Below are 23,786 nucleotides of genomic sequence, written 5' to 3' on the forward strand. Positions count from 1 at the left end.
ATACCTGGTACAAGTATTCATTTCGAAGCTAAATTGGAATAACTATGACCGCTAAAACTTTTTTGATTTTAGCGGTTGTGTATAGTGTCTCAAAAGCGACATATGTAAATAATAACAAAGAAATTTTCGGAGGGTTGTGATTTTCTTTCCGTCCAGATCAGCTGCATTTGTGAGCAAAGATAGATTAATCATTAACGTATACTGTATTCAGCAAACGATTTATGAATCGTTAATATATACTGTATAATACCAAAGATAGACGAGTCGTTAATAAATATTCTATTCAGCCAAAGATGTAAGAATTTTCTTGAGAACATGCAGAGCCATCTTCATTGGTGAAAGTTTGATATCAGGAACAAGTTTTTAACTTTATTGTCAACCTAAAACTTACTGATTGATCAAGCCAGCAGCAAGTAACATAATATATCGCAGATGATTTGTATTTATGACAAAGTAAAATGTATGCAGTTTATGTCAAGGATAAACATTTGATTGCTGAGGTTTAAAATTAGAGATCATTCTATTCCCAACAAGCAATCTTTTTCCTGATAAAGACTGCATTATTTTCAAATGTAAATAAAAATAAAATAAAAAATACAAAAAAAAAACAAAAAACAAACATGGCAAATATTTCAAACATCCGCTACTATATGATTGTACAATAGTTCTTGTTGTTTTGGACACAACGTTTTGTTGCCCTATTTTAGCAATTTAAATAATGTCAATGGAGGTTACACCCTATCATTAGCCTACTTCAGTCTCAATAACCGCAACAGCCTCTATCTGAATCGTTAAAGCACGCCATTATATTTAACGACAATGCTAATATAATCAAACCTGTGTTAAACGACGACTGTAAAATGAACGTGAATTATGGTGTTTAATGACGGTCAGCCGATTTTCCATACAGTGGGTGCTATTGAGTAATTATGTTTACGTTTCCATAAGGAATGTAAATATGAGAGCAACTGAAGTATTCTCCACTTTCTGCGCGATACAATAAGGGGCAGTTTTCCTCTCTTATTTTTTTGTCTCTGTCCGTTTGTCTCTCTGTATTTTGCTAGGATCTGTTGTCAAAGGCAATTGCAGAAAGGAAACAAGCAAAGCATAAAGCACAAAAGCGTTTAAATGACAAAACTGTAGATTTATACATGGCCGGATTAAGGCCTTTGAAGGCACAGCTAACATAGGGCTAACATGCCTTGTCCATATATATGGTTACAGTACTATCAACAAAACTCCCTGTGAAATCAGACGATAATACACGGGGCCCCTTGAGCCTCGGGGGCCCTGGGCACGTTGCCCAAATTGCCCTATGAATAATCCGGCCCTGCATATATGTCTAATTGAAGTATTGTTTGGAAACGTTTAATGTCGTGTCGATTTGGTGTGAATTCGATCAAATAGCACTCTTGTTGAGACAGACCTACAAAAACAGGGGAAATAGTGATATCGGTTTCCTAATGTAAAGTGGTGTAGCAGTAGATTAGATCCTGTACAATTCTTTGTTTCTGTAATGAGAGTAATGACCAATAATAATAATAATAATTATAATAATAACGTTATGAAAATGATTTATCTCATAACCTTCTTCCCATATCTTGCTATGATAGGGAATTACTCAAAACTTAAGAAATGTGTTCGCCCATGGTTAGAGAGAGAGAGAGAAGGACAAGAGCTCAGATTCTCTTAACAAAAGGTGTCACTCATAACTGTGTATAGATACGGTTACAACTTGGGGACTGAGAAGTACGGGAATCGCTGTAAGGAAAGACAGAGTCTTCTGAATCTCGATGAATGAACTTTCCTTAAACTATATATATATATATATATATATATATATATATATATATATATATATATATACAATCTAGAGAAACATCTATAAAACCTTTATATTAAGAATGCACGAAATACATATAAGAGTATACTTTTCTTCGAGCTTACCAACTTATACATTTGTATAATTTCTGCATTTTAGAATGTAATACAGATAATTTAGTCTCGACTAAATTCATGATAGCCAAAGAGTTTAAAATTCAATAGTTGCAATTTAATGCAACAATGGTTTTGAACAAATGTATTTTGCTAAATTTAAAATAGAATACTAATTTGGAATAGGTTACTACAAATTATTCTTTATTACTTAAAGAATATTTTATTTCCAATTTTAGTCTAAACATGGAGTTGGTAGCGAATTAATCTTTCCCTATAATGGATACCATAAATACGAATAAATATAAATTCTTTTAAACAATTAAACATTCCATTAAATTATAATATAAAATAGAAAGAACTCACAAAAATGTTGCAAAACTATCGGGTCTAGATTAAACTTTACCGTGAAAATCTCAAACATTAAAATGTCCCTATACTTTAATGAAGTTCACGAACATAGACGATGCTTACCTGTAAGGAAAGACAGAGTCTTCTGATTCTCGATGAACGAACTGGTTTTGCACAAGCTTGGTCTCAATTTATACGCAATTTGAATGTAATTCTCACGACCAACTATGGCCATTCATCTAGGTACTTGTGTTCGTTCATTTCGAATCATTGTAAGGCTCTAGGCTTTTCTCACTGGTGCTGTTTGCGACTGTGTACATCGTCACACAGACAATTCTGCTGCATCGGCTTATTCGTTTCAAGAAACGCATGCATCTTCTAGCTTACTCATTCAAAAGGAATTTAGGAGTTTTCTTGTTCGGCAACTTACAACCATTGCTGACTTTTGAATACAAGATAAATGTATTTCATAGTACAAAGGGGTTTTGCACTTGTTCGTAAAAGCGCAATCTTTATTAAAATAGTATACAGCTGTAGTACGGAAATAAATAACATTAAGTTCAATATATATTAAAGAAAAATTGTTTTCAATATAATTTAATGAAAAACTACTTTTAATACAATTCAGAGAAAATTTCAATCTTAATACGTTTACTCCAAAAATATGTACTACTAATAATAATAATAATAATAACAATAATAATCATACCAGCATGAAATACAAAAATCAGTAGCAATTATAGAATTATAGGTGAGAAGCTAAGGATAAAAATGAATGAATAATTTATTTGAAAAAATGGGGGCTATAAACAGATGATAATTTGATTTACGGTTGGGGAGGGCCGATTTAGGGGCCTTCTTGTTTGAAGCCGCTTTGTTTGAACGCACCAAGGCAGCGTGAACAGATGAACACTCTATAGACCACATTATAATGATTATCTTTATGTACCATACATGGAACACATCACCACTAGTACAGCACATTATAATGATTATCTTTATGTACCATACATGGAACACATCACCACTAGTACAGCACATTATAATGATTATCTTTATGTACCATACATGGAACACATCACCACTAGTACAGCACATTATAATGATTATCTTTATGTACCATACATGGAACACATCACCACTAGTACACCACATTATAATGATTATCTTTATGTACCATACATGGAACACATCACCACTAGTACAGCACATTATAATGATTATCTTTATGTACCATACATGGAACACATCACCACTAGTACACCACATTATAATGATTATCTTTATGTACCATACATGGAACACATCACCACTAGTACAGCACATTATAATGATTATCTTTATGTACCATACATGGAACACATCACCACTAGTACAGCACATTATAATGATTATCTTTATGTACCATACATGGAACACATCACCACTAGTACAGCACATTATAATGATTATCTTTATGTACCATACATGGAACACATCACCACTAGTACAATATTATAATGAACATATGTATGTACTACATTTGACACACAGATTAGTACACCACATCATAATGAGTATCTTATGTACCATACATTGGGCACATCACCACTAGTACGGCACATTATAATGATTATCTTTATGTACTATACATTAGACACATCACCACTAGTACAGCACATTATAATGAGTACCTTTATGTATCATACATTAGAAACATCACCATTAGTACTGTACATTATAATGAGTACCTTTATGTATCATACATTGGACACATCACCACTAGTACAGAACATTATAATGAGTACCTTTATGTATCATACGTTGGACACATCACCACTAGTACAGAACATTATAATGAGTACCTTTATGTATCATACATTGGACACATCACCACTAGTACAGAACATTATAATGATTATCTTTATGTACTATACACTAGACACATCACCACTAGTACAGCACATTATAATGAGTACCTTTATGTATCATACATTGGACACATCACCACTAGTACAGCACATTATAATAATTATCTTATGTACCATACATTAGACACATCACCACTAGTACAGCACATTATAATGATTATATTTATGTACCATACATTAGACACATCACCACTAGTATAGCACATTATAATGAGTACCTTTATGTATCATACATTGGACACATCACCACTAGTACAGGACATTATAATGATTATCTTTATGTACCATACATTGGACACATCACCACTAGTACATCACATTATAATGATTATCTTTATGTACCATACATTAGACACATCACCACTAGTACAGCACATTATAATGATTATGTTTATGTACCATACATTAGACACATCACCACTAGTATAGCACATTATAATGAGTACCTTTATGTATCATACATTGGACACATCACCACTAGTACAGGACATTATAATGATTATCTTTATGTACCATACATTGGACACATCACCACTAGTACATCACATTATAATGATTATCTTTATGTACCATACATTAGACACATCACCACTAGTACAGCACATTATAATGATTATCTTTATGTACCATACATTAGACACATCACCACTAGTATAGCACATTATAATGAGTACCTTTATGTATCATACATTGGACACATCACCACTAGTACAGGACATTATAATGATTATCTTTATCTACCATACATTGGACACATCACCACTAGTACATCACATTATAATGATTATCTTTATGTACCATACATTAGACACATCACCACTAGTACAGAACATTATAATGATTATCGTTATGTACCATACGTTGGACACATCACCACTAGTACATCACATTATAATGAGTATCTTATGTACCATACATTGGACACATCACCACTAGTACAGGACATTATAATGATTATCTTTATCTACCATACATTGGACACATCACCACTAGTACATCACATTATAATGATTATCTTTATCTACCATACATTGGACACATTGCCACTGTACAAAACATTATAATGTTCATCTTTATGTGCTATACATTAGACATATCACCACTAGCACAGCACATTATAATGAGTACCTTTATGTATCATACATTGGACACATCACCACTAGTACATCACATTATAATGATTATCTTATGTACCATACATTAGACACATCACCACTAGTACATCACATTATAATGATTATCTTTATGTACCATACATGGAACACATCACCACTAGTACATCACATTATAATGATTATCTTTATGTACCATACATTGGACACATTGCCACTGTACAAAACATTATAATGTTCATCTTTATGTGCGATACATTGGACCAATCACCAATAGCATACCATATTATAATGATTATCTTTATGTACCATACATTGGACACATCACCACTAGTACATCACATTATAATGATTATCTTATGTACCATACATTAGACACATCACCACTAGTACATCACATTATAATGATTATCTTTATGTACCATACATTGGACACATTGCCACTGTACAAAACATTATAATGTTCATCTTTATGTGCGATACATTCGACCAATCGCCAATAGCATACCATATTATAATGATTATCTGTATGTAACATACATTGCACACATCGCCACTAGAATACCACTTTGTAATAATTATCTTTATGTACCATACATTGGACACATCACCATTAACACACCACTTTGTAATGATTATCTTTATGTACCACACATTGGACACATCACCACTAGTACAGCACATTATAATGATTATCTTTATGTACCACACATTGGACCCATCACCACTAGCACACCACTTTATAATAATTATCTTTATGTACCACACATTGGACCCATTACCACTAGCACACCACTTTTTAACGATTATCTTGATGTATCATAAATTGGACACATCACCACTAGCACACAATTTTATAATAATTATTTTTATGTACCATACATTGGACACATCACATCTAGTACACCACTTTATAATGATTATCTTTATGTACCACACATTGGACCCATCACCACTAGCACACCACTTTATAATAATTATCTTTATGTACCATATATTGGACCCATCACCACTAGCACACCACTTTATAATAATTATCTTTATGTACCAGATATTGGACCCATCACCACTAGCACACCACTTTATAATAATTATCTTTATGTACCATATATTGGACCCATCACCACTAGCACACCACTTTATAAAAATTATCTTTATGTACCATACATAGGACCCATCACCACTAGCACTCCATATTATAATGATGATATTTATGTACCACATTTTGGACACATCAACACAAGCACACCTTTACAATGGTTATCTTTATGTACCACACATTGGACACATCGCCACTAGCACACCATATTATAATGATTATCTTTATGTACCGTACACTGGACACATCACCACTAGCACACCACATTATAATGATTATCTTTATTTACCGATGTCGACACATACACATTAGTACACTATATTATAATGATTATATTTATGCACCATACATTGGATACGTCACCACTAGCACACCACATTATAATGATTTTTTTTTATCTACCACACATTAGACCCATCACCACTAGCACACCACATTATAATGATTATCTTTATCTACCACACATTAGACCCATCACCACTAGCACACCACATTATAATGATTATCTTTATCTACCACACATTAGACCCATCACCACTAGCACACCACATTATAATGATTATCTTTATCTACCACACATTAGACCCATCACCACTAGCACACCACTTTATATCGATTATCTTTATGTGCCATACATTGGACCCATCACCAAAAGTACACTATATTAAAATGATTGTCTTTATGTACCACAGTTGATACATACACATTAGTTCACCACATTATAATGACTATATTTATGTACCACACAGCAGACACATACGCATTAGTACACGACATTATAATGATTATCTTTAAGTGCCACACAGTGGATATATCAGCACTAGTTCAGCACATTATAATGATTATCTTTATGTACCACACAGTGGACACATACACATTAGTACACCACATTATAATGATTATCTTTATGTACCACACAGTGGACACATGCACATTAGTACACCACATTATAATGACTATATTTATGTACCACACAGTGGACACATTACCACTAGAACACCACATTATAATGACTGTCTTTATGTACCACAGTTTACACATACACATTAGTACACCACATTATAATGATTATCTTTATGTACCACACAGTGGACACACACATTAGTACACCACATTATAATGATTATTTTAATGTACCATAGTTGACACATACACATTAGTACACCACATTATAATGAATATCTTTATGTACGACACAGTGGACACATCAACACTAGTACACAACATTTTAATGATTTTCTTTACGTACCACACACCTGACACACCAACACTAGTAGCCCAAGCAAATCTGATTATCTCTATTCATAAAAGGTGCAAAACCTTTCGGCATCTGAGAGATCAACACATTCTCTATCACAGCCACGAGCGAAACTGAACGTGTAACACACAATGTAATTGATCTCATCACCTGTAAGACATGTGGCCTTCAGTATGTCATAGAAACCAAAAAGCTACACAAAAGGATCAATTTTCACAGATCTGAGTGGGTGACAAAGAAGCTGGACAGATGATAAATCATCATCATCATCATCATCATCATCATCATCATCATCTAAGTTATAGCCTAAATGGTAAAGACAGTAAACTGTTATCAGAAACGAGTGAGTAAATAACAATGAATTCCATTAGCTTCATATGATTTGTAAGCAAATTGCACGATGTTATAATTAACAAGCTCATAGACTGATGTAAATGACAATATTTCAAGAGTTGTCTCCCTTCAAACTTCCAATCCATTCGTCGATGGTACATATTGCTAAATCTTGATGTACCAAATAAAGTTTCCACATTACAAAAGACCTGGTTTCCATCCTCCGAAATGTTAGATTATCTTCCCATTCCAAACTAGTTTATACTGATTAGTTATCTTCCTAATTCATAATTTAAGCACAGCCCTTTTTATGTTATTTTTCAAATCTGTCTGCCTGTAAGAATTTCCATCCACCTCCATTCCACGCTTACCCCTTTCCAAACATGCATGTGCCTTGCTACCGATTCTCCCGGTATCCAGAGAAATTTGGAGGAAACGATTGAAATATTCATCAAATATAAAACAAAAATGTCAAAAAATATTCTCCTCTAAATTTTTGGTAATGTATCTGCCAGAAAGTTTAATCCTGTCTTGTATGCATGCATGCATGCATGTATGTATGTATGTATGTATGTATGTATGTATGTATGTATGTATGTATGTATGTATGTATGCATGCATGCATGCATGCGTGTGTGTGTGTGTGTGTGTGTGTGTGTGTGTGTGTGTGTGTGTGTGTGTGTGTGTGCGTGCGTGCGTGCGTGCGTGCGTGCATGCATGCATGTATGTTTGCATGTACATATGTATGTATGTATGTATGTATGTATGTATGTATGTATGTATGTATGCATGCATATAATTATGTATGTATGCATGTATGTATGTATGTATGTATGCATGTATGTATGTATATGTATGTATGTATGTATGTATTTATGTATGTAGACGCCTGCTGCATGTATTGCATGCGAATATCTTCATAGTGCATGCGGAGAACACTAGTGTCTTTAAGCTAGGTGGACTATAGTGTCGTACTCAATTGACTTTAAGCTAGCTGGGGTTATGTGTGGTACACTAGTGCCTTAAAGATAGGTGGGCTATAGTGCCGTACTCTAGTGACTTTAAGCTAGCTGGGCCCATGTGTAGTACACTAGTGTCTTTAAGCTAGGTGGGCTGTAGTGCCATACTCTATTGCCTTTAAGCTAGCTGGGCTTATATGTGTTACACTAGTGCCTTTAAGCTAGTTGGGCTGTAGTGTCGTACTCTAGTGACTTTAAGCTAGCTGGGCTTATGTGTAGTACATTAGTGCTTTTAAGCTAGCTGGGATTTTGTGTGGTACACTAGTTCCTTTAAGCTAGTTGGGTTGTAGTGCCATACTCTATTGCCTTTAAGCTAGCTGGGCTTATGTGTGGTACATTAGTGCCTTTAAGGTAGGTGGGCTGTAGTGTCGTACTCTAGTGACTTTAAGCTAGCTGGGCTTATGTGTGGTACATTAGTGCCTTTAAGCTAGCTGGGCTTATGCGTGGTACACTAGTGCCTTTAAGCTAGATGGGCTGTAGTGTCGTACTCTAGTGACTTTAAGCTAGCTGGGCTTATGTGTGGTACATTAGTGCTTTTAAGCTAGCTGGGATTTTGTGTGGTACACTAGTTCCTTTAAGCTAGTTGGGTTGTAGTGCCATACTCTATGGCCTTTAAGCTAGCTGGGCTTATGTGTGGTACATTAGTGCCTTTAAGGTAGGTGGGCTGTAGTGTCGTACTCTAGTGACTTTAAGCTAGCTGGGCTTATGTGTGGTACATTAGTGCCTTTAAGCTAGCTGGGCTTATGCGTGGTACACTAGTGCCTTTAAGCTAGATGGGCTGTAGTGTCGTACTCTAGTGACTTTAAGCTAGCTGGGTTTATGTGTGGTACATTAGTGCCTTTAAGCTAGCTGGGATTTTGTGTGGTATACTAGTGCCTTTAAGCTAGGTGGGATGTAGTGTCGTACTCTAGTGACTTTAAGCTAGCTGGGCTTATGTGTGGTACATTAGTGCCTTTAAGCTAGCTGGGCTTATGCGTGGTACACTAGTGTCTTTAAGCTAGATGGGCTGTAGTGTCGTACTCTAGTGACTTTAAGCTAGCTGGGTTTATGTGTGGTACATTAGTGCCTTTAAGCTAGCTGGGATTTTGTGTGGTATACTAGTGCCTTTGAGCTAGGTGGGATGTAGTGTCGTACTCTAGTGACTTTAAGCTAGGTGGGATTTTGTGCGGTACACTAGTGACTGAAAGTGAAAACATTGCTCCAGTCGTAGTATGTTTACAATTAAGTATTCTCGTGGGTCGGTGGTTCTTTCCGGGGTTTTCCCGGGTTCTTCCTCCACGTTAAACCCTACAACAAACAACAACAACAACGACAACAATTAAGGAAGAGTAAACGTAACATTCGATGAAAATCATGTAATATGTCAAAGTTATTACTTTTCCATGTTTTTGAATTTTTGCTGCGTACCAATTGTTCACTCTTGTCTATAGTGTAAGTGCTAGATAGTGGTTGATTAACTGATTGATTGAAATCTGATTACATGTATGTATGTATGTATGTATGTATGTATGTATGTATGTATGCATGCGTACATTTGCTATTGTAACTCTCATGGGCCACCAATCAAAGTTTCCACGGGTTGCCCCAGTCAGATCAACACAGCACTGATGATAGCTGTATCAGTGTTATTACCGATCTTCGGCTCTTTGCTCTATAGATTTGTTAGGGATCCTTTGACACCAAGAAGTTCCCAATCACTTCCGCACACAGAAGAGCAAAACACTGCTCATACAATCTACAGCTGAAAATATACCAAAGCAAAATAAAAATTCCGGTTATACTTCATTAACTGCGTCTGTATGATTTTAAATTAATCCTGTAAAGGAATCGTAACGGCATCGGACGATCAAATATCTGTCATTCACAATAACATGGAAAATAAAATGACAGCTCGGCTGGGCCTCTGCAGTTTATTCACCCGCTGCAGTTCTTCAATTCTAGCATGCATAATTTTGGCAGTAAACTTGTGGCGAACGGCTGCAACCGCTTTACGATTACTCGTCGATAAGGTGTCGTTTCCCCCGATGAACCTAAAAAGTTAAGTTTGCTTATTCGCAAAGGAATTTACGAAAACATTAGCGACGCGAGGTTTCTAAAACTCATTTGCCACCTGTTTGGGTCTTTAGTTCATCGACGTTCCGAGAAGGCATTTCCACTAGGTGAACAATATTTGGTCCGCGTGTAGTTGTCATGATCTCGGCGGCTACCACGATCTATATCTTCGCGGATATGTTCGAGGAGTCACGCGATAACACCACGCCCGGGTACAATCTTGACCTATCACATCAATTTTCATCGCTAGGAATGGATTGGGATGCTTTGTTGGCAAAACAAATATCGAGTTGGAAATGTTCACTGACACAAGCCAGCATTTATTTTGTTTTAAATATATTATACGCGGATAATTTCCATGGCGAATCATACTTTTTTACTTGTTCTAACAACCTACGCGTGAAAGGATACGAATCGATCAGCGATGATGCAACATATGCTTGTAGCTGAGTTGATGTGGAATAATCCCAGATTCAAAGGCATATAGTAACTATGCATACTTCTTCTGGCATCAAAACAACCAAACAACCACAAGGATTATACACTGCCTCGGTTGTGCTGTCAGTGCGCCGTGAATGGATATCACCATCCCCGTATGCGCTCGTAAGTTCACTGAATGCACCAAATCGGTTCCAAACCTGCACCAGAAACAAACCTAAGCGCTGTCCGCATACCAAACATGCAGTAATATCTACAGTTGGGGAGCGTGCGCTGCAAGTCTAAAAGGAGATCCGGTTTCGTCCGTGTGCAATTACCGTCTAGTACTTCTAAATCAACATCGAACTGAGATCTGCTGAGTCTGGTGAGTTTGAAAAAATGTCCTTAAACGCATGAATAATGCCTTTTTTGGCAAAATAATGGAGAATTTGTTGAAGCGAACTGACATTGTCTGGATAAGAAAACAACGAAAATTTCACAGGCTGATTGAGGACCCAGTGTTTGAGACGCAAATAATATTTAGCGGTGGACTTATTGCAGTGCATAGTACAAAACCTAACTGAAGCTGACACTTTTTATCAGCGAGTACCCGAAGGACCATCTGTTGCTCAGAAATGTCAACAGGACAGTTGCGGAGAAATTCGAAGACAAGCGAACATGCAAGTTCATCAAGGAATACGAGGGACGGCGCCCCAAAATGTATTCGGTTATGGCAGGAACTGGTAGAAAGATACACCAAATACGCCAAGAAAGCAGAAGGAGTCACACGCGTAGTTGTGCAAAAGGATCTTTGACACGATGTGTATGTGAAGTGTCTTCGGCAATGCGTGTGTATCGTTGCACGTCGGAAGTGCATAAGGTCCAATGATTTCCTCAACAATCGACTAGCGCGGTAGACCGAACAGGTGTTAACGCGGGTCTGAAATCGAACTCGTCTCATGCAAACGTGTAAAGCTATTTAGAAGCCATGACACATGTATGCAGCTTCAAAAGCTGCCAGCGATACCGTAACAGAGTATGCAGAGAGACTCATCCAATCGGCGCACATACAACTGAAAGTAATCCATGATATCATAGGTGCCTGCGAATATGTCATATATGCTTCATTCGTGGTAAACCGTAGATGAAGACCTCACAGCGGGCTTCGAATAAACATTTTCACCAATAATCTAGCTCACGCTCGAAAACGCAGAAGGCGAGCAAGCTATGAATTTACCATCATGATCAATCGCCTAGAAAATTGGACGCTTGCAAAGATGATTTTAGAAACCCAAGAAACCATCGGAGAAATCGGAGAGAGCGCTGGTGTGGTCAAAAAAGGTACCGGTGCGCTCGACTAATAAACGAGAAAAGCAGTTCCCCAGTTACCACCAGAGAACAAGTCGGAGACGAGAACACGGCCTCTATTCTTTGCTGAACAAATTCTACAGGTGAACTTTAAGAATCTCCTATATGCCGCTCTTAACCGACCCCCAAAAGGAAAGAAACCACGCTGAAACTGTCAACGAAGATAAATGATGCATAAATGAACCACGAATGTCTAAATGGGTATTCAGGGAGTTTGCTGGAAAGAAGTATGCTACCGCTGATCAGTGTAATAAATTTGCTAGCGTGCTTAAGGCATATGTAACGGGAACTCTTGATAAGGCAGCGAATTGTGGGCGGAACGTATTAAAACGTAAATACATTCGAGATTCCTTACTGCAAGTACGTCTACTACCTGCACACGGACTCTCGTAAGAAATTGCACCTGAAATGGAACCTATTTCAAAGATCCAAAAAGTCAACCTCCACTGGTAAAACCTCTCCCAGTCCAAAAAGTTTCATTGGATTAAACAGAAAGCGAAAGACGCTAAATGAAAACAGCAACAAACACATACATCTTCAGTCGAACGTCCTTCCATACACAAACCGGATCTCGGTGATGTTTTGGGAATTGTTCACAGGAACCACAATCTCTCTGCCCAAATATTGTAAACTGCATCAAGTTCGATGCCCTGGATAAATTTTAAAAGCTAGGATCGCAGGCAGTTTTGTCAATTCGAGACCAACTACGACGAACACGACTCGCTAGTTGGAGATTAGCTTCTGGAATTGCTAAAACGCCTTCTGAAAGTGCCATTAATTAATATTTCATACTTGGATTTTCCCCGGGCTGAGGATCACTTCATGCAGACTCATTGTTGTTTTCGTGTACGATTCCCCTCAGTCACATATTTGGGTTTTGCAGAGATATACCCAAAATTGTGATCGGAGCTAAACACACACACACATTCATAATAACCCGCAAAGGCAACAGAAAATATGCAATTCGGGATGACGGTAGAGTCACTGACGGCAAAGATGAGCATGAAACATTAACATCGTTGTTGCCTGTGCTCGCCCCATCACTTACCACATAATCATGTTTGCTGTCGTTTTAGCAGTCTGGAGGCGCATCGTCACTCTACTTTCTCGTGCTTACCAAGGACTCTTCAGAGATAGTCTACATCGCAAATAAGCATACAACATTGTCTCAGCGCACCAAAACATGTGTCGTGGCGTTTCAAAATATAAATCGAGTAAATAACGGGCAAGCCACGTAGTTTGATGATATTTGTTAAGTTAGGACTGTCTGAATTTTCTCAGCGGTTAAACGGCCATCAGTGACCATCTTAAGAATGTTTGCTTGACTTCGAAAACACCACGTCGCAGTGTATATCACATTGACACGGGTCTGCAGATTTCCCAGGAGGTTTTCACTATATTTTACCCGGTATATTATTTTTCAATAGAGCACCTGGAGTTGCTTATGCAGCGCGTGGTAGACATGCACTTTCATGCACGCGTACATGTGCCTGATGTCGATTCAAGATGAAATGCTGTGATGCTCTCACAAAAGTTTTTTTTTTTTTTGGGGGGGGGACAGGCAGTCGAATTCAGGTTTTTGAAGCGCCTGTGAAAAATTTGTAGTGTTAGTGGTTTCCACAAACTCGTAATTGAACAGCACATTAAAAATAATACTATATCACGAAGTTAAGTTTCGTCTTTTTAAAAAGGACAGAATTCAAAAGCGAATAGGGTACTAAGAAACTAGTTCGAGTTCACATTGAAATTTTTGTCGACATGGCTAACTGGACTCGTCTCTGCGTGGCTAACTGAAACACAACTTGATTAGCACAAGGCGGACAACAAAAGAGCACATCAAAAATATTAGAGTCATTACTGCCGAAGATGACACAGATACAAAAGAGCGGATGAATATTTCCATTTCTTGCTGAGATTTTAGCGCTGTTGGCGGCTACAGCTGCCAAGTCTGCAAGAAGGCGGTTGATGGACACATAACGTCTCATAGACGAATGAAAAATAAAATGTTCTCTGACAACTTGAGCAATCTCGCAAAATACCCTGAGGAAAGGTATTCGATTTTCAGAGACTACTTACAAAATACCGTTAACCCATGGCTTTGCCGTTTTAGATGCACGCGCAATGAAAGGCAGTCAAGCATTTTCGTGATCTCTTTATGCGGGATGAACTTGGGTCAATGATTCGATTCGATCCGATGATTCCTCGCACTTGGAAAACCAGTATCATTAGGCTAGATCTGACAACGGATGCATTGGGCCGCGTAGTAGTAACGCCTCGACATCCTTGCATTTCGACTCATACGTTCATGCACTGCCACGTGAAACTACTGATTATTAGCATGGTGACTTTGCCCGGTCGGTCAGCATCCGTCGACGGCTAACGCTGTTTTATTCATCGCTACTATTACAAATTCGGATTGATGGTAAAATATGCGGACATCTTTTTCTTGAAGCAACACATGTACTCAGTGAAACATCACCTTGTGTGTTGCTACGTCATACTGGCGCCGCAGAAATGTCACAGTCTCTGATTAAATAGATCTGAATAGTTTTGGCCAGGTTTTTCGCGGTGGCGCCTTGCGTCCTTATTTCACAATAACGATATTGTGAAAGGTACAGATGAGGTGTATGATCGGCTGAGAGAGGATGCTACCATTGATGGTAAATTTGTTCCAACGTGAGATTAGTGTTGCCAAACATTCATATACACTCAAACATAATCTTGCTAAGAGCCATATTGAAATCGACCCTTTGGAACACCATGCTGTAATGCCAATATCAGCACAGAACCAGACACCCGGAAACCACACAGAAGAAAGAGGAAAAGTAAACCAAAAAAGAATATGTCTACAACGAAGAAATAATATTCTCCAGGAAAACCACTGCAATAAAATTCCAGGTTGATTATATCGGATTAGCATGGATCTCAACCAAGTAAAGAAAACAAAAATATCCATTGTTATTCTACAAAAACGCGCTTGTCCATGTAACAGTTCCTGGAGAAACTCGAGCACGATCATACACCAAGCACGTGCATAGTAAGTGTATTTCTAGGTAAACTCGGAAGAGTACAAACAATCGACGGAGATATAAATATTCCACGAGAAGATATCTCCTATGATTGTATGGCAGTTGTGCTAGTGAAGATAAATTATGGATGGAAGTGCAAGTGCGTTATGCATTCAGCTGTGATTAGTCTAGATATGGTCTGCATGCCAAGGAGTTTTACTTCGCGGTAAATTTACTGATATAAAAACTTGATGGATAGTCAAAGTTACCGACACAATAAAATAAAGCAAAGCAACAGCTGCGATATGCAATCACCAAGAAAACTGTTTTACTTACAAAATACAACCACGTGTGTGGCAGAGGATGCTATTTCAACCGTTGGTTATATGGTGACTGTAATTGCGACAACCGCAGCTATCATAGGCACGCCAATCGGAAATTGCTGTTTAGACAAATTGTTGGCAACCGGTATGGTTGATGTCCCCCGAACAATAATTATATTCGCGAGTACGTGTCTATTCTTAAAATCCTCGCGACCGCCCAAAGTAGTCTGAGCACAAATGCCAGGCTGTACTCGGGTGCTATCGAAGATAATACGATTAGCATTGCGAAGTTTGAGATGGTATTAGTTGAGACAGAAAACCATCGACGACTTAGGGCACAAATACAAAACCTCAAACAGGTAACTGATCTAAATTCAGTTAAAACTTAGTAAAATCACATATAGATGTGGCATATAGATGTGAGCACACCGTGGAAGCTTCGTTGCGGAATCTATTCGGGTCACGTGTACAAAAATCATCAGTGGCACATTTATTCGGTGTTACGAGTGTATGCTCTAAAAATAAGTAACAAAAAAGAGTGATGACAACAAGCTTTGTAAAATTTAACAAATAATTTATTTCCCTAGATTACAAAGTAAACAAAATAAGAAACAAGAACTTACGCTATTGCAAATTAAATCCAAATTGTAATCCAAGAATTAAAAATAACAGGTCCTATCAATGAAAAGTTCTAAGTGAATCACAGTTCAAATCACGATGAAAATCCAAGATGGAAGGTGATGACGTATGCAATAGTCAGCATCGTATACTAATGTGTCAACAGTCTCTTGGTGAATCACAGAAAATATTATACCATTTTTTGAATTCGTATAAATTCCGATAAATGTCTTTGTCCCAGAAATAATTTAGAGCACGTTTGTATTTCCAGGGAAAACAATCACTTGAATTCAATAATTTGAAGAAAATAAAATTTCAGCCCCAAGCTGGACACAACATAAAACAACTTGACGTCTCAAGTGTTAAGGCACGAATGACAGAATTCTTATCATAACGTCAAATTTAAGACTAACTAAAACGCAAAACAGATTCCTGGATGGGGGTCAAGAGTTCATCCTTCTGGGGAAAAAAATGAAGTTTGTTTATGAATTAATACGTGCCTCACGTCACGTTGTCCAGGTATGACCTTGACTCAACTAAACGATTGTTACTTTGAGACAAAAATTACAAAATATTTTTAAAAAGTTCTTTACCAAAACTGTCACTGATTTTATGGTCAGCAACTAGATACAATGTTTCTATTATTAGGTATTTACATCAATGAAATAAATAAAAATATCAATCGAGTCAAACAGAACTGAACTTAATTAAAAAAAATTAAAAATCAAGTTCAGTAAACAATATTATATTACGATAACATGTAATGGAATAAAAATATTTTAAAACTAACAGACAAACAATTAATTTAAATATACATAACAACGGGTTATAGGGTATTTGGAAGTGTGATCCGTCGGATCGGTCTCAAATCATTATTATCGATCTGCTACCTCAGACTCACAATGTTAACAACACTACAGAGTACAAATATAATCTGTGAAGAGAAGAGTTAAAAAGGAATTCACAATAAAAGAAAACATATCATATGCGGTACAAATAACATTCATCACACACGAAAACAGGCATTCTTAATCTTGACGTCTTTGCCATTTAGCTTACATACCATGCCGTACTTAAACAACTACTGTTATTTTTCCGGGGCTGAATCGGGGGGGGGGGGGAGAGAGAGAGAGAGAGAGAGAGAGAGAGAGTCTTAAGAAAATAAATTAATGGCGGCCGATTGCAGAGGTAAACTTCGCAGTAGATACTTAAGGACGCTGTTGCGTCGTACTAAACCAAACACCCGCAAATGATTACTTTGCGATTAGAAAATTATAACCTATAATTATTTCATTAGATTAAGTCTTGTTTATTTGCCAAGCTATATATTTATACCACGCTATACATTTATACCTATACATTTATACCAAGCTATATATTTATACCACGCTATACATTTATACCAAGTTATATATTTATACCACGCTATACATTTATACCAAGCTATATATTTATATCAAGCTATATATTTATACCTATACATTTATACCAAGCTATATATTTATACCACGCTATACATTTATACCAAGTTATATATTTATACCACGCTATACATTTATACCAAGCTATATATTTATACCAAGCTATACATTTATACCAAGCTATATATTTATACCAAGATATATATTTATTCCAAGTTATACATTTATACCACGCTATACATTTATACCATGCTATACATTTATACCAAGATGTACATTTATACCAAGCTATACATTTATACCAAGCTATATATTTATACCAAGCTATATATTTATACCAAGCTATATATTTATGCCACGCTATACATTTATACCAAGCTATATATTTATACCAAGCTATACATTTATACCAAGCTACACATTTATACCAAGCTATATATTTATACCACGCTATACATTTATACCAAGCTACACATTTATACCAAGCTATACATTTATACCACGCTATACATTTATACCAAGCTATACATTTATACCAAGATGTACATTTATACCAAGATGTACATTTATACCACGCTATACATTTATACCAAGCTATACATTTATACCAAGCTATATATTTATACCAAGCTATATATTTATACCAAGCTATGCATTTATACCACGCTATACACTGATACCAAGCTATGCATTTATTCCAAGTTAAACATTTATACCACGCTATCCATTTATAGCAAGTTATACATTTATACCACGCTATACATTTATACCACGCTATACATTTATACCAAGCTATACATTTATACCAAGCTATATATTTATACCAAGCTATATATTTATACCAAGCTATACATTTATACCTATGCATTTATTCCAAGTTATACATTTTATACCACGCTATCCATTTATAGCAAGTTATACATTTATACCACGCTATACATTTATACCACGCCATACATTTATAGCAAGCTATACATTTATAGCAAGCTATACATTTATACCACGCTATACATTTATACCAAGATGTACATTTATACCAAGCTATACATTTATACCAAGCTATACATTTATACCATGCTATACATTTATACCAAGATGTGTATTTATACAAAACTATACATTTATACCAAGCTATACATTTATACCAAGCTATACATTTATACCAAGCTATACATTTATACCAAGCTATACATTTATACCATGCTATACATTTATGCCAAGATGTACATTTATACCAAGCTATACATTTATACCAAGCTATATATTTATACGAAGCTATACATTTATACCAAGCTATACATTTATACCTATACATTTATACCAAGCTATACATTTATACCACGCTATACATTTATACCAAGATGTACATTTATACCAAGCTATACATTTATACCACGCTATACATTTATACCACGCTATACATTTATACCAAGATGTACATTTATACCAAGCTATACATTTATCCCAAGCTATACATTTATACCATGCTATACATTTATACCAAGATGTACATTTATACCAAGCTATACATTTATACCAATACGTACATTTATACCACGCTATAAATTTACACCAAGCTATACATTTATACCAAGCTATACATTTATACCTATATATTTATACCAAGCTATACATTTATACCATGCTATACATTTATACCAAGATGTACATTTATACCAAGCTATAAATTTATACCAAGCTATATATTTATACGAAGCTATACATTTATACCAAGCTATACATTTATACCAAGCTATACATTTATACCAAGCTATACATTTATACCACGCTATACATTTATACCAAGCTATACATTTATACCAAGCTATACATTTATACCAAGCTATATATTTATAAAGGGAAATATCTTGAAAATACCATGCCGTACTAAAACAACTACTGTTATTTTTCCGGGACTGAATCGAGAGAGAGAGAGAGAGAGAGAGAGAGAGAGAGAGAGAGTCTTAAGAAAATAAATTAATCGCGGCCGATTGCAAAGGTAAACTTCGCAGTAGATACTAAAGAAAGCTGTTGCGTCGTACTAAACCAAGCTATACATGTATACCTAGCTATACATGTATACCTAGCTATACATGTATACCTAGCTATACATTTATAAAGGGAAATATCTTGAAAATCTCTCATCAAACGCGTGCATTATAAAAAGATACATTGTGACCAAAGTTGAACTGATTATTTCTCAAACTTTGTTCTTGTTTCGGTAAGAAGTTGATGGTCTTCGTAATTTTGAATTTCTGAAGTATCAGAAACTTTTGGTTGTCAAGGTGGCTGGTATTAAAAAAGAAAAGTTAACCCCAGGACAGATCTGGGATTTACTTAAATATTTTTTAGATGTTGGAAAATTATTTACGCCATGTGATTGTATATTACTGAAAATGTATTTTAAATGAAATAATGATGGTAATTGATTAGGGTACACCGTCCTTCCACTACGAATATTTTCTGAACTTTGAGTGGATATAACTAAAGCTTTATTGCAGGTTTTCTTAAACAAAGTTTAGAACGTTGGTTATTGTTTGTACATTATTTCTCATGAAAACGAAAACAAAACGACCCATTTCGTCTTTGTTATTTAATAGATTAATAAAGATAGAAATATAAAAATAATTTGATACTAATGATAAGTATTTATTTTATTCGATAAATAATTTGATGCGGATGACAAATATATCAATTGTCTTCGAGTTATAATTTGATACAGATGACAAATATAATAATTGTGTCCGAATTACATTTCGATACAGATGACACATATATTAATTGTCTTCGAGTTATAGTTTGATACAGATCATAAATATATGGATCATCTTGGAGTTATACTTAAATACTGATGATAAATGTATTGTCTTCGAGTTATAGTTTGATACAGATCATAAATATATGGATCATCTTGGAGTTATACTTAAATACTGATGATAAATATATTAATTTTCTTCGAGTTATACTTTAATACAGATGATATTGTCTTCGAGTTATAATAAAATACAGGTCGTAGATATATAGTGAAATTAGTAAGATTACTGCATAATTAGCATAGCTCTTGCTCGCCAATGAAATAAAACGCTATATTTAATTATTCAATTTGACATAAAACTGTAATGTCCAAAGCATGATACAATAGATTGTCAAAATAGTACGCCTTCTTAAGAATCGAGATGTTTGTACAAAGTAAGTCTCTAAATTTATTCTACAAGGTTCACCTATATATTTATGCCTCTATATATTTATGCCTATGACACGTTGTTCTAGCTATAAAAAAATATCCTGTGCTACTACTGTTTATTTATTTATAAGGAAAACTGAAACAAAATGAATGAACACATGCAAATAAAAAGGATACTAGCTAATACTTGAGTCATTGAATTTTGTCTGGAACAAATCTGAGAAGAAAATAAAGCTTGCACACTATGTTCCTTTTCATATAAAGCACGTGATACGAATCACACTGACCCTCCCGTCAGACAGATTAATAATTCCGCTCTGACAACTAATATTTATTTCGCTCTCGATATTGTACTTGCATGATTTGATCTTCTACTCTGTCTCTCAGCATATGTTCTCGAGAAATTCCAAGATTAGACTATCTCATGGGAATAAAGTAATTATGGCTTATATTATATTTGACTTGACAGTCAATCAAAGGAATGTGTGTGTGTGTGTGTGTGTTCAGTAAACTGATTTTCTCCTAGGAATGTTTTCTTTTTTTTTTCTTTTAATTGCCTGACTCATTTTATCGATTGGCATCGCGTCTTTTGACCTCTGCTTTTTGTGCTATTTTAGCTCTTATCTGGGAACACTAACACTTAGAAAAGAATGCATGTCAGCACAGAATATTTATGGTATATTTTCTGCAACCCTTTTAGACGTTGATATGATTTTGTAAATTCCAATAATTTTCATTTTGTTCTTTTTTTTGTTGTTGCTATTGTAAATAACTGGTATATGTTTGAATAAAGGTCTTTCTGCATCCAGTCAGCTATCATACCTTCCTTATCCATTCTACTAGACACATAAACTATCACCAATCATGAGCAATATTTATTTCCCTGTCTTAAATAGTTGTCTTCACTAAAACACATATAATTTGATCGCGTGTGTGTGTGTGTACTTTAAGAAGAACCAATTTCCGCCAAATGTCGTATATTGCCCAAGTTAAGAAGGATCGCCAAATTTAAAGATGGCGCGATCAACAAAACGTACATGCAGGAAAATATAGTAGTAACATCATATTGGATCGATTCGACTATAAAACTCTGTTTATTAATACCGTATATTACAGCTGGGACTGAGATAATTATATACCTAACAGGAGCATCTTCTGTTGCTAATCTGTCATTTGATCCAAACGTTCCCTGCGCTGATGTACTGGCAATTTACGGGGAGGTGAAATCAGCACAAAATGAGTTTGGTCTAAGCGTATTTTAGTTTGCTTATTAACGTCTTGTCAGTCAGGGTGAGAATACATTGGACTGAGACACGTGATAGTGCGACATCATTGGTTTAGCGACTGAGACACGTGAGAGTGCGACATCACTGGTGTTTGCAATTTTCGCCATGTCAGCTCACCGATTTTCGCCGTGTCAGCAAGATCACGCCGACGCTTTATTCTTGGAACATGTAGAGCCTTAATCTCCATTCTAAACTTGAAACGACACTAATACTGAGAGTGCATCGACCTCGTTAATATATCTGGTTATGTTAGAAGAAAAATCACACCTATTTTAATTTTTATTTCATGAAAGTGTCTGAATGTCATAAGTTTTAGACAATGAGTACTTGTTTCAAGAATAAGAAGTCTTGTCTCCAGTTCTTTGTTGGACATTTTCACATAAAGCAAAATTCGTGTTCTGAATGTTGTTTTACCTTGGAATATCGTCTTTAAGATGAAATGCAAACATTCCTGCAGTCGGACATGCTTTAAGTCTAAACACACACACACACACACACACACACACACACACACACACACCTGCATGTTTATTTCAATATATGGACCATTTGCCATTAACTCGACACATGAAAGTCCCAATTTACAATCCATATATAAATCCATATATAAATCCATATATAAATACATTTCAGATATGGAGCACGTCTTTCGCTTGCTATCGAAGCTTAATACACAAGTAGATGGCAGCAGCAGAAAAGTGACAGCAGCGGACGGCATAAGTTAACCTCTGTTAAAGTATAATACAAAATAATTTGTTTTTACAATGTTTTGCACAAAATAATTATTAATCAGTGTATTTAAATATTTGTAGTCGAACCAATAATCAAGACTTTCCTACCTGACAAGCTTGTCCTTAAGTTAGCTAGAGTGAACCTGACGTCTCCGTTATTACGTGTCGCTACTAAAAATTAATAAATCCGTATAATAAGTCAAGTGTTATGCATCACTATATTATGTGTAATAACATTCATAGTTATAGTTCGTACGTTTTTTTTTAGTTCATAATATTTTAAATACTAATATTTCTTATCAACAGTATGTTGGTACTTCAAAGATGTCATTTAATAGTGCTTAGATCCATTCATAAATTT

This window comes from Sinohyriopsis cumingii, chromosome 4 (genome assembly GCF_028554795.1).
Source record: "Sinohyriopsis cumingii isolate HCF-2022 chromosome 4, ASM2855479v2, whole genome shotgun sequence".
NCBI classification, from domain to species: Eukaryota; Metazoa; Mollusca; class Bivalvia; order Unionida; family Unionidae; genus Sinohyriopsis; species Sinohyriopsis cumingii.